Source organism: Lycorma delicatula, chromosome 1 (genome assembly GCF_047948215.1).
Source record: "Lycorma delicatula isolate Av1 chromosome 1, ASM4794821v1, whole genome shotgun sequence".
NCBI lineage: Eukaryota > Metazoa > Arthropoda > Insecta > Hemiptera > Fulgoridae > Lycorma > Lycorma delicatula.
In genome coordinates this window covers 207,739,223-207,751,297 of record NC_134455.1, presented here as the reverse complement: position 1 = coordinate 207,751,297, position 12,075 = coordinate 207,739,223, and the positions used below count along the sequence as shown (strand labels likewise).

The 12,075-nt window shown below is 28.9% G+C and overlaps 1 protein-coding gene across 1 annotated transcript in view; it reads left to right on the top strand.

Moving 5' to 3' along the window:
- Smg5 (Smg5 nonsense mediated mRNA decay factor) overlaps positions 1-12,075 on the top strand; it is a 126,174-nt gene that overhangs the window by 83,180 nt on the left and 30,919 nt on the right. The window lies entirely within an intron of this gene.

Below are 12,075 nucleotides of genomic sequence, written 5' to 3'. Positions count from 1 at the left end.
AGGCAATCTTAAGTCAATTCTGGCTATTCTAGACTACAAAAAAATGCAGAAAATTAAAAAACGTTTTGCTTCAAATCTTTTAGGGTATTTTTTAAACTCAGAACAAATTTGTGTAGAAAAGAATCGATATAGTACACATGGTCATAAGAGTAAATAAGAACATAATACCAGCAAAAGGATGATGGATGTTTGTTTGTCTGCTTAGATTGATTTTATCACAGATTTATTAGTACCTTATTTTGCTGCTAGAGACACTATAATTCTGCATGGAATTAGCAGTATTATTTTCTACAGTATTTCGGTGATGTTTCACTACTGTGGTAGTGACTGATAAAATCCTGCTATTAAACATATTGTTTTTTTATTGATAAGTTAACTTTCAATATAAAATTGATTATGGATAAGAAATGTTCACTAGTGAGTTTGCCTTTGTAATTTTGTTTTTTGAAAACTGTTTATAATAGTAGGGTATTACTAAAAGGAACAAGCCATATCATATTAAACGAGAAAAATATTCATTTCCTTTATGGTTATCATAATATTACACAAATTAAGGAATATTATCACCATTTAGAAAATTCCTAGTGGAAATGTATATAAATATTCAGTGGAAACAGCAAAAAAAGATCATTTACATTGCATCAGAATGCAGGAAAAATTATCATGAATAGATATTTGGTACAGGGAAGTCAAACTAGTAATACTGAAGATTGCAGACAATTGTAAATTTCACTTTGTATGTTACTACTATTAGCATATGAATATTGGCAGAAATATGATATGGATACAGACATCATTTTGGCTTGTAGCCTTATCATTGTGAACCTATTCAACATCTTCATAATAGTGGTTATAAAATTACCTGCTGAATAATTGTCAGAGATTAATAGAAAATAATGTTTTGTCCTCATAGGTATTCTTGGAGGTAAAATGTTTGTATGATAGTATAAACAATACCAAGAATAAACCTATACAAGTATAAACATAACTGTGTAAACAAATATAAGAAACACAAATTTCTGTAATGATAACAATATTCTTGAATATTACTGAATCTTTTAGAGTAATTTCCAGTGTTTTTAATAAATATTTGATGTGATGATAGGCAATGTTCTGATCAGACTTCACATTTTTGTTGTAGACTCGCAGGTTAATGGTTATGTAAATTTTTTTTAGTAGCGCTACCACAACTTTTATTAGACGTCCAACTAATTGCACTTCAATCAAGTATTTTCAACTTGATGGAGCTTTATCTCATTTTTATTGTTTTTTCAATCATTATATGAACATTTCCTAAGTGGTTAATTGGGTTGTTCTGGACCATATCCATGGCCAGTTAGATCACCTGTATGAATCTTCTAAACCTTTTTTTATAGGAACTAATCTAATTAATGTATTCCTAGAAGTCAGAATGTTAATAAACGTTTACAAATAGTTATGTTTGCCATTAAAATAATGAAGAAAAACCTAAAAATATTGATGAATGTAATCTCATTGGAATTTCACAGAGCTGAACTGTGCTAGGCTGTTTGTGAATAATTTGAACAGTTGATGTAGTAATTTATTTTTATGAAATACTGTATTTGCCTAAATGTAAGTTGATGGTTTATTCTTAATTTTCTCTTTGAAAATGGGGGTCGGTTTATATACAGGACCAACTTGCATTTGGATTTGACTAGGCTTTTAAGTTATTTTGTAGTTTATTTTCATTTCTATATTCATGATGGGGAAATGACAATTTTACAGTTTATATCTATAGTAATTACTACCTTCAGATGATTATTATTAATAAAAGTACCTAGTTAAGAAATTCTTACTTTCATAAAATTTTTTTAAATTAGAATTAGGTAAATTTAAAATATAGAATTTCATTTTCAAACTTTAAAAAAAGAGGTGATTTAATGAGTATATAACAAGAGTGTTTTTAATTTTCCCATTTTCATGAAACTGTTTTTAATTTCATTTATTTCAATTTTTCTTCAAATAATAGTTAAACATTTATTTTTGTTGAGAATTTGATAATTTTTTTTTATCTTGATATAGTGATTCAATACAAGGATTATCTCTTATTTATGTATCTGCATATACAGTTAAGGGTTATGAACGTTAGGATTAGAACATGCAAGATAAACTCTAGGGGTTGGTCTAGTGGTGAATGCGTCTTCACAAATCAGCCGATTTCGAAGTCAAGAGTTCCAACATTCAAATCCTAGTAAAGGCAGTTACTTTTATACGGATCCGAATACTAGATCATGGATACCAGTGTTCTTTGGCGGTTGGGTTTCAATTAACCACACATCTCAGAAATGGTCGACCTGAGACTGAACAAGACTCACACTCATACATATCATCCTCTGAAGTAACACCTGATGGTGATTCCTGGAGGCTAAACAGGAAAAAAGAACGTACAAGATAAAAGCAGGTGACTTTACGTAAAGATTGTTACATTAAAACCTTATACTTGGGTTTCAGAATTTTGAAATTGTAGTTTGCATAGAGGTGTCCATTAAACAGGTTTCATTGCAGTACATAAGAGTTTTTCTATTGTCTTGTGTGAATATAAATATGGTTTTCATTCGTAACTATTTGACTTGAAGATACCATCCCATTGTAAAAACATTATTTATTGTAATTTTTAACTCCAGATGTGATTGGAAATGTAAAAGGTTTTCACCAAAATTTTGACACAAAATTTAAATTATAATTAATAAGTGAAGCTGAAAAGTCTATTAATTGTGGTGCAGCCAGAAAATATTGCATCAATGAAAAAAAAATGGAAACAGAAAGACTCCTTACTAACCACAATAACTTCCTGGAAATCTTTCATAGGATCACAGGTAGGCCATTTTCAAGAAGTAGATGATTTAGTTGTCAAATTCATTAAAGAAAATAGTAATAAAGTTTTTGTATTACAAGAGATGCAATCATGATTAAAGGCTGTGAAATTGCTGAAGAAAAAGGTGTAGAAAATTTGGAAGAAAATTAGGTTGGTGTAGGCGCATGATGAAAGGGAATGATTATAATCAATCTTGAGTTGTACCTATTGTGGATAGATTATTAACATTATTTTTGTATTAAAATTATCTTTTACTTATAAGTATATGCAATTTTTTGGTGTTAAAATAATCTACATTTTTTATTATTACATGAAGTAAAATAAATTTTTTTTTGTCTTCAGTCATTTGACTGGTTTGATGCAGCCCTCCAAGATTCCCTATCTAATTCTAGTTCCCTATCTCTTTTCAGTATAATACCCCCTTCATCCTACATCCCTAACAATTTGTTTTACATATTCCAAACATTGCCTGCGTTCACAATTTTTTCCTTCTACCTGTCCCTTCAATATTAAAACTACTATTCCAGTATGCCTTAATATGTGGCTTATAAGTCTGTCACTTCTTTTAACTATATTTTTCTAAATGCTTCTTTCTTCATTGATTTGCCGCAACACCTCTTCATTTGTCACTTTATCCACCCATCTGATTTTTAACATTCTCCAATAGCACCATGTTTCATAAATGTTTATAAAGCGACGCTCCAAACATATACTTTCAAAACTCTTTTCCTGACATTTAAACTAATTTTTGATGTAAATAAATTATATTTCTGACTGAAGGCTCATTTGCCTGTGCTGTTCAGCATTTTATATTGCTCTTGCTTCGTCCATCTTTAGTAATTCTACTTCCCAAATAATAAAATTCTTGTTCCTCCATAATGTTTACTCCTCCTATTTTCACATTCAGTGGTCCATTTTTGTTATTTCTACTACATTTCATTACTTTCGTTTTGTTCCTTTATTTTCATGTGATAGTTCTTGCATAGGAGATCCATGCCGTTCATTGTTCCTTCTAAATCTTTTTTACTCTCAAGTAGAATTACTATATCATCAGAAAATCGTAGCATCTTTATCTTTTCACCTTGTACTGTTACTCTGGATCTAAATTGTTCTTTAACATCATTAATTGCTAGTTCTATGTAAAGATTAGAAGGTAACAGGAATAGGGAACATCCTTGTGTGACTCCCTTTCTTATTACGGCTTCTTTCTTATGTTCTTCAATTATTGCTGTTGCTGTTTGGTTCCTGTAAATGTTAGCAATCATTTTCTATCTCTGTATTTGAACCCTAATTTTTTTTTAAATGCTGAACATTTTATTCCAGTCTACATTATCAAATGCCTTTTTTAGGTCTATAAATGCCAAGTGTGAAGATTAAAGATTAAAGAAAAACAAACCAACACACTTGGTTTGTCTTTCTTTAATCTTCCTTCTACTATTAATCTGAGGCCTAAAATTGCTTCTCTTGTCCCTATACTTTCTCTGAAACCAAATTGGTCTTCTCCTAACACTTTTTCCACTCTCCTCTCAAATCTTCTGTACAGATTTTTGATTCATGGCTAATTAAGCTAATTGTTCTGTATTCTTCACATTATCTGCTCCTGCTTTCTTTGGTATCATGACTACAACACTCTTTTTTTGAAGTCTGACAGAACTTCCCCTTTTTCATAAATATTACACACCAAATCATATAATCTATCAATCGCTTCCTCACCTGCACTACACCGTAATTCTACAGGTATTCCATGTATTCCAGGAGCCTTTCTGCCATTCAAATCTTTTAATGCTCTCTTAAATTCAGATCTCAGTATTGTTTCTCCCCTTCCATCCTCTTCGACTTCCTCTTCTTCCTGTATAATACCATTTTCTAATTCATTTCCTCCATATAACTCTTCAGTATATTCCACCCACCTATCGACTTTGCCTTTAGTATTATAGATCGGTGTATCATCTTTGTTTAACACATTATTAGATTTTAATTTCTGTACGCCAAAATTTTCCTTAACTTTCCTATATGCACCGTCTATTTTTCCAATGTTTATTTCTCTTTCCATTCTGAACACTTTTCTTTAATCCACTCTTCTTTCGCTAGTTCATAGTATTTCTTAATTGTCTATAGTTGCTTTTACTTTCTTAATCACTAGCATTCTTATATTTTCTACATTCATCCATCAGCTGCAATATATCGTCTGAAATCCAAGGTTTTCTACCAGTTTTCTTTGTTCCGGCTAAGTTCGCTTCTGCTGATTTAAGAATTTCCTTTTTAACATTCTCCCATTCTTCTTCTACATTTTCTACCTTATCTTAAACTCAGACCTCTTGCGATGTCTTCCTCAAAAATCTTCTTTACCTCCCCTTCCACAAGCTTCTCTAAGTTCTACCAATTCATCTGACACCTTTTCTTCAGGTTTTTAAACCCCAATCTGCATTTCATTATCACTAAATTATGGTCGCTATCAATGTCTGCTCCAACATAAGTTTTGCAGTCAATGAGTTGATTTCTAGATCTTTGCTTAACCAATACATTATCTAATACCTTGCAGTATCGCCTGGCTTTTTCCATGTGTATATTCTTCTATTATGATTTTTAAACTGGGTGTTGTCAATTACTAAAATATACTTCATGCAAAACTCTATAAGTCTGTCCCCTCATACATTCCTTTTACCCAGCTTGTATTCACCCACTATTTCCTTCCTTGCCTTTTCTAATGCTTGCATTCCAATCTCCAACTATTATTAAATTTTCATCTCCTTTTATGTGTTTAATTGCTTTGTCAATTTCTTCGTATACACACTGTACATCATCATAGTCATCATCATGGGCACTTGTAGGCATACAGACATTAACATTCGTTGTCGGTTTAGGTTTTGATTTTATCCTTATTACAATGATTCTATCGCTATGAATTTTGAAATACTCTTCTCTCTTCCCTATCTTCTTGTTCATTATGAAATCTACTCCTGCCTGCCCATTATTTGAAACTGAGTTAATTATTCTAAAATCACCTGACCGAACCTTTTTTAGACTTTAACATTTTTTCTCAATTTTTTCTTACTTCTGAGATTAAAATTGGTGATGAAAGGACACTTTGAGACTGTTGATGACATTAAAGCAAATTTGTCTCGGACCTTAAAGGCCATTTCAAATTAGCCTATCCAGAACTGCTTCACGAAGTGAAAACACTGCGGGAAAAGTGTGTGAATAGGGAAGAGGAGAACTTTGTAGGAGACAAGAACCATTAATCTGTAAAATTAATAATAAAGATTAAAAAAAAAGGTTTGGTTATTTTCTGAACAGACCTCATATGCTGTTCTTATTTCTAAACCAGTAATACTCCTTAGCTGTTTTTGAAGCAGCAATATTTCAACCTTTAAACTGCTTAGATCTTTATTTTTATTAATACATATTGTATTCTACTAAGCCTTAGTGAGATTTTGGCTGGGTTATAGTTGACTTCTTTATTCCATTCCCAAGCAAAAAGGTATTAGAATATTTAATCAATTGCTTTTTTCATCTTATCTGATAACTCTTCAGTCTACTCCTGCAAGTAAGTATCTCCCTTATGGCATGACAACAGTTAATACTTCAGCGTGAAAAATTACAGTTTATTATGAAATAGAAATAAATACTTCTGTTATATTCTCTCCGTATGGTATTAAAAAAAGAATTTTTTTTTAACTGACCAGCTAATACTGACATATGCATATCATTCTTACAATCTTTAATCTTTTCTCTATTCTTATAATCTACTTTCTTAGTTTTATATAAAAATATTTTTTAGTTTATTTCATATCATTTTCATGTTGTCTTGAATACAGTTTCAAGTAATATATTCTGAACAACCTTACATAATTATTCAAGTTTTTCGTAGGTTATAATTTTTTTTAAAGATTTTGCTGATTACAAATTGATTTGTAGAAGATTAAAAAGTTATATAATTTTTCATTTACCTGTATTGACCACCCAATCCAAAAAATAAAGAAATAGAAACCAGATTTTTATTTGTGAAGTTCTTATTTTTATGGAAAAATCATGTTTTATAATGTTTTTTTTTTTATTCTAAAATTTGTAAAAAAATTTTTTTTTTTATTTTAAAATTATAATAAATATATCTTAGTGAATACAATACAAAAAAATTTAATTTCAGTACTCAGTTTATTTTTAATTTGTTTTCTTTTAATTTTTAAAATATTATAGTCACATGTTTTTAATTATATAATAATTTTTTATACTTTTTGATGACTGATAATCATACAAGTAGGCTTAGAAGAAGAACGTACTGTCAAAAACAGTACTTAATTTGATATTGCTACTGTGTGTTTGCAATGTTTGCAAAAGTTTTCACTTAACCAGTTGGCTTCATAAGATATCTTACTAAATAAATTGTTGAAGTTACATTATCAAACATTAATTTTGTTTTTTTTTTGTAAAAAATAAATCTAAATTAATTATATAAATTAAAATAAGAAATTTTTATTTCTTTTGATTTGTTAAACCTGTTTTTATAGAAAAAGTTGTTACTTTTTCTATAGGACTCTTTTCTAGTCCTATAACCCTCTTTTGAATTAATAATAGCAGCAGTAATACTTGATTATGATGTCATCATCTCAATTTCAAGTACTCGCTCAAAGCTAATATTGAATACCTAAATTTAAATTGCATTGTTTTTCATGCCTGGCTTTCTTATATTTCCTCATCATATCAAAGTTCACTGCCAGAAGTATTCCATTAAGAACTTTTCTGTGGGCCTACAATTTAAAATTATTTTCCTATTTATTTTTAATACAATCTTAGTCTTTAATTTTAAGAATTTAGTTTTCTGTTTTAAAGTTATAATTTCCACTATTAATTTTCTATGTCTGTTTTCATTGTCGTTTACATAGCTATTATCATTTGGGAAAACAATCGGCAACTACAATTTTTCCATGATTTTCAATGTTTATATTAATTTTATATTTTAAGAGATAATTTTAAGTGCAACAATGTTTATAATTAATTTTTCAAAACTCTTTCAGTAACTGGAAGGTTTGGATTACCAGAATTCAGATTACTAAGATTGGACTATATAATATTAAGAAACTGAAGTTCTTAAAAAAAAATCCAACATTTAAACAATGTATTATTAATTACATTGACTGAATGTAACTTTAAATCTCCTTTTCCTTAATGCTATTGTTTAACTACTCAATGAAAAGTAGCATTTTTTGTTGAATGAAGCTATTTAATTATGTTCTATTAAACTGTGTATATATAAAAAAATTATTACCAACCAAAACTCATTCTTATTATTTTATACAATGGTAAATTGTGCAGAATGTACTTTATGTTGGAATTCATTTCTAGCTATTACGACTCTTGTAGGATTAAATGTAACAGCTCTTAAAAATAAAAGGAATTTTCTAGCATTTTTATGTACTTTTTTCAACTATTAGAATTAGGTAAACAATAGTTTATATTCTAAAGATGTTACATTAAAAGAAAAAAAATGGATGCTACCTACAGCATACATTCTTTATCCTTCGCTGTGTCTTATTAATATGTAAATTAATATGATAGCAAATAATACAACCAGATAATTTCTCATTTTATATGCTAACATAGAGGAAATAATTGGGAAATTGAGAGAGGTATGTTTAAACAGTATGTTCTTTCTGAAGAGGGCATGCTGAATTATTATGAAAAGAATACAAGTTTGCGAACTGTGTCAAACGGCAATATTAGCGTTGCTGAATCTCAGTGTAAACTGTTTACATTGCTTTTATTGCTGGGTAAATGCAAGTGCATAGTGAACAGTCCACATCAGAGCTTTGAATCTGATCGTTTATTGTGTATTGTTTATCTGTTACAATATAGTGTATGTAGTTATTCAAATTTACTAAATCCTGTACAATTGTGTTTATCATTTGTGTTGAACAAGGGTGTTTGCATTTCTAACTGTCTACCCTAGTTATAAAAATATTTCTTTATTACCTGAGTATATACAATCCAATTTACCAATATTATAGAATTTTACATTTGAATTTTGCTGTTATCTCATTTCAGTTTTAATAAACTGATATACAAGGATATTCCTCTTGTTTGTACCCAAACATACCTAACATCATCATAATGATTTGTAGGGGCTTGTACAAAATGATCAATTGATTTACTCATCAGAACAAGAGAACTAAATGAAAAATTGAACTAGCCATAAAGAAAAAGGAAGGACGTTCTTATACTTTTTTTTTAACACTTGCAGGTTTTAAAATATTTCTTGCTTTTATTTTGTAGAAAGAATTCTGTTGCTCTCTTAGTACATTTTTTCTGCACCAGTAAAAGAATTTTTATAAACAAATCATGGACATTAGACAAGTGAAAATACATTTTACTTATTTGCATTGCAATCAAGTATGCAACCTTTAAGTGTGGATTTGTATTATATATATATATATATTATATTATACTATATTATATTATATTATATTATATTATATTATATTATATCCAGAACTTCAAGACAATTAGTTGTAAAATTTAAATACAAAAAAAAAAATCAGAAAAATAAAAAAATTATTTAACTTGTGATAACAGTATTTTTACTTTGTTTATAACTTGCTTTGGTAAGCAGAAGAATGATGTATTGTGCTTCAAGTACTCACTAATCACACAGAAGCTTTGATTTTGTAATTTTCCTTCTTTTTTTTAAATACATGAGAAATGGATGTACTATATAGCATTGTGCTTCAAGTACTCACTAATCACACAGAAGCTTTGATTTTGTAATTTTCCTTCTTTTTTTTAAATACATGAGAAATGGATGTACTATAGCATAAGTTTTTGACCAGTGATATGATTGAACTTCATCCTGTATCACAAAAGGAAAATTTTGAGAGAAGTCACCCATTGCAATACATTCACCTTCTTAACAAGTTTTCCTTTTTAATGTTGAGAAAATTAGCTTGTTTCTTTGCAACAAAATGATGATGCCCTTTTTGATTATTTAAATTTTCAGTAAGCTTATCTAAGTACTCTTGAAATGGAAGAATTTGTGTAGTTAGTTCAGAATGGTCAACAGAAACTCATTGTTAGAAGATAATTTCAGAATCAAAGTCATCCCAGCTCTCTTGCAGTAATCTGAGTACTTCATTAGTGCCTGGACATTTTCCACACTATGACAGCATGCACGTTTCATTTTCTATGTCACATTCCATGGTTGAAAGGAATTTTATAATCAAATTTCATTTTTAGAGCAGATAACATGAGTTTTACATTTTGTTGGGTGACACACAGAATGATACCTGATCCACCAACCAGAACAGAAGGTCCTAAATCAGCAAATTTTGAAAAACCAATTTTTAATTATGTTTTTCTTTGAAGGGTGTGTGTACAATTCTTTTACATAAGATATGAACATAATTATAATTCTAATTCTTTTACACAAGATAAGTTACATAAGATATGAATATTAATTTTCTTTCTGTCACCTTCTTCTAAGACACAATCCTTCTGGCCTGGCATCATTCTGGTAAAAATCTTGGACATATTTAATAAGATTTTCATCAATTGTGTGACTGGATTTCTTTTTGCAGATTTGTGGCAAAAATTGTTCGGATGGATGGACTAAATACTGAGTAACATTAAACTCATTTTGAATTTTTTGAATGCTTGGTAATAAACTTAATATTAATTTTTTCCTGGGTAACTTTTTAACCTTAACGGGAGAAATTACAAGTGCTGAACAAGCTTTATTCACCAACTCTACTATAACAAATTGAGGCTCAAATATATCGTGACATTCCGGTTTGCTTTCTGTATCATCTTGTGATTTTTGTATTTTATTTAAGCATTTTTTACACAGTGCTGTGTCTGGAATTGATTTCAAATTTGAATTACTTGTTGAAAGTGACAAATGTATTCTCGAAGAGATTTCTTAACTGGTTTAGTGTGACAGCTAAATGGGTCAGAGCAACTTTTCCCATTAATAAGAAAATATCTAAATATTCGGTTTTATAAAAAATACAGATTTTTTTGTTTCAGTATATCCATTTCTTAAAGATATCAATTGTATTTGCTGTTTAGTAAACTAGAATATCGTGCAATACGGAAGATCTATTGTAAGTCAATTTGTGACATATTGTTTCAATTTATAAGCCAATTGAACATTCCATAATCCATTTTTATAAAATGGAAGGGTTCTTACAATAACAATATGGTAGTATAAATTATAAAACTACCAATTGCATCTCACTTTGTCTTATCACAGTTCTCTACAGCTAAAATAAAAATTTCTCTAATTAATGAAATTAAAAGTTTGATATCACATAAAAGAGAAGTTCACTGTTAATAAAATTACCTTTTTTTTTAATTTGATAGAGTTTTGAAATCTGAAGTGCACTGTCAAAATGTAGAATATATTTAAGCTTTATTTTATTTTTTTTATTTGTCTCTAAGCCCCTGTGTTGCAAAGTTAAAACAGTTTGAATACTATCATTTTTTATCACAATATATAGAGCCCCTATAACTTTTTGTACCAGTGTATACTGTAGCATTAGTACGAAATAAAAAAATAAAACCGATTTATATTCTTTGTTATATTGCCGCATAACAAATACAAGTTCAAGTATTTCATTCTGTGTAGCACTCGCTAAATGTGTCATTTTGATGACTACTTATATTATATACAAAACATTATTATTCAATTATCAATGAAGAAATGAAGAAAAAGTGACAGGAAATACATATATAACATAAAATAAAATTGAAGTAGAAAAAAATAAACATATTTTTAATTTTTGAACACAAATTATAACAAACCAATTATCAGATATTATATGTTTTTATACCAAATTACAGCTTATGTCTCCTGTTTAAAATGCCATTTAATTTATGAATCATGTAGCATTTCTCAAACGTATTAAAATGTAAGTCATCAATGCTTAAGTGAATTTTTATATGACTTTAGGTCAGTATGAGTTAAACAACGCAATTTGTCCAGTCCTGCATGAATTGACAGGATTATCGGTCCTTGTTCTAACTTGCTCAGTACAAATTCTATCGCATTATTATTCCTGTCGGTGTGTGTTGCATTTTAAACCTATATAAAGGCAGTAATTATATTTTTTATTTTTATTAGCTTTTTCCTGTGCAATCAGGAAAAACTCACGTTGTGAAGTCAAAACCATGTTGGAAGCAAAAAGAAGAAATGACTGTACAGTAAGGAATATATTAAATACAGATTTATTGGAAATCCCACAAATCAA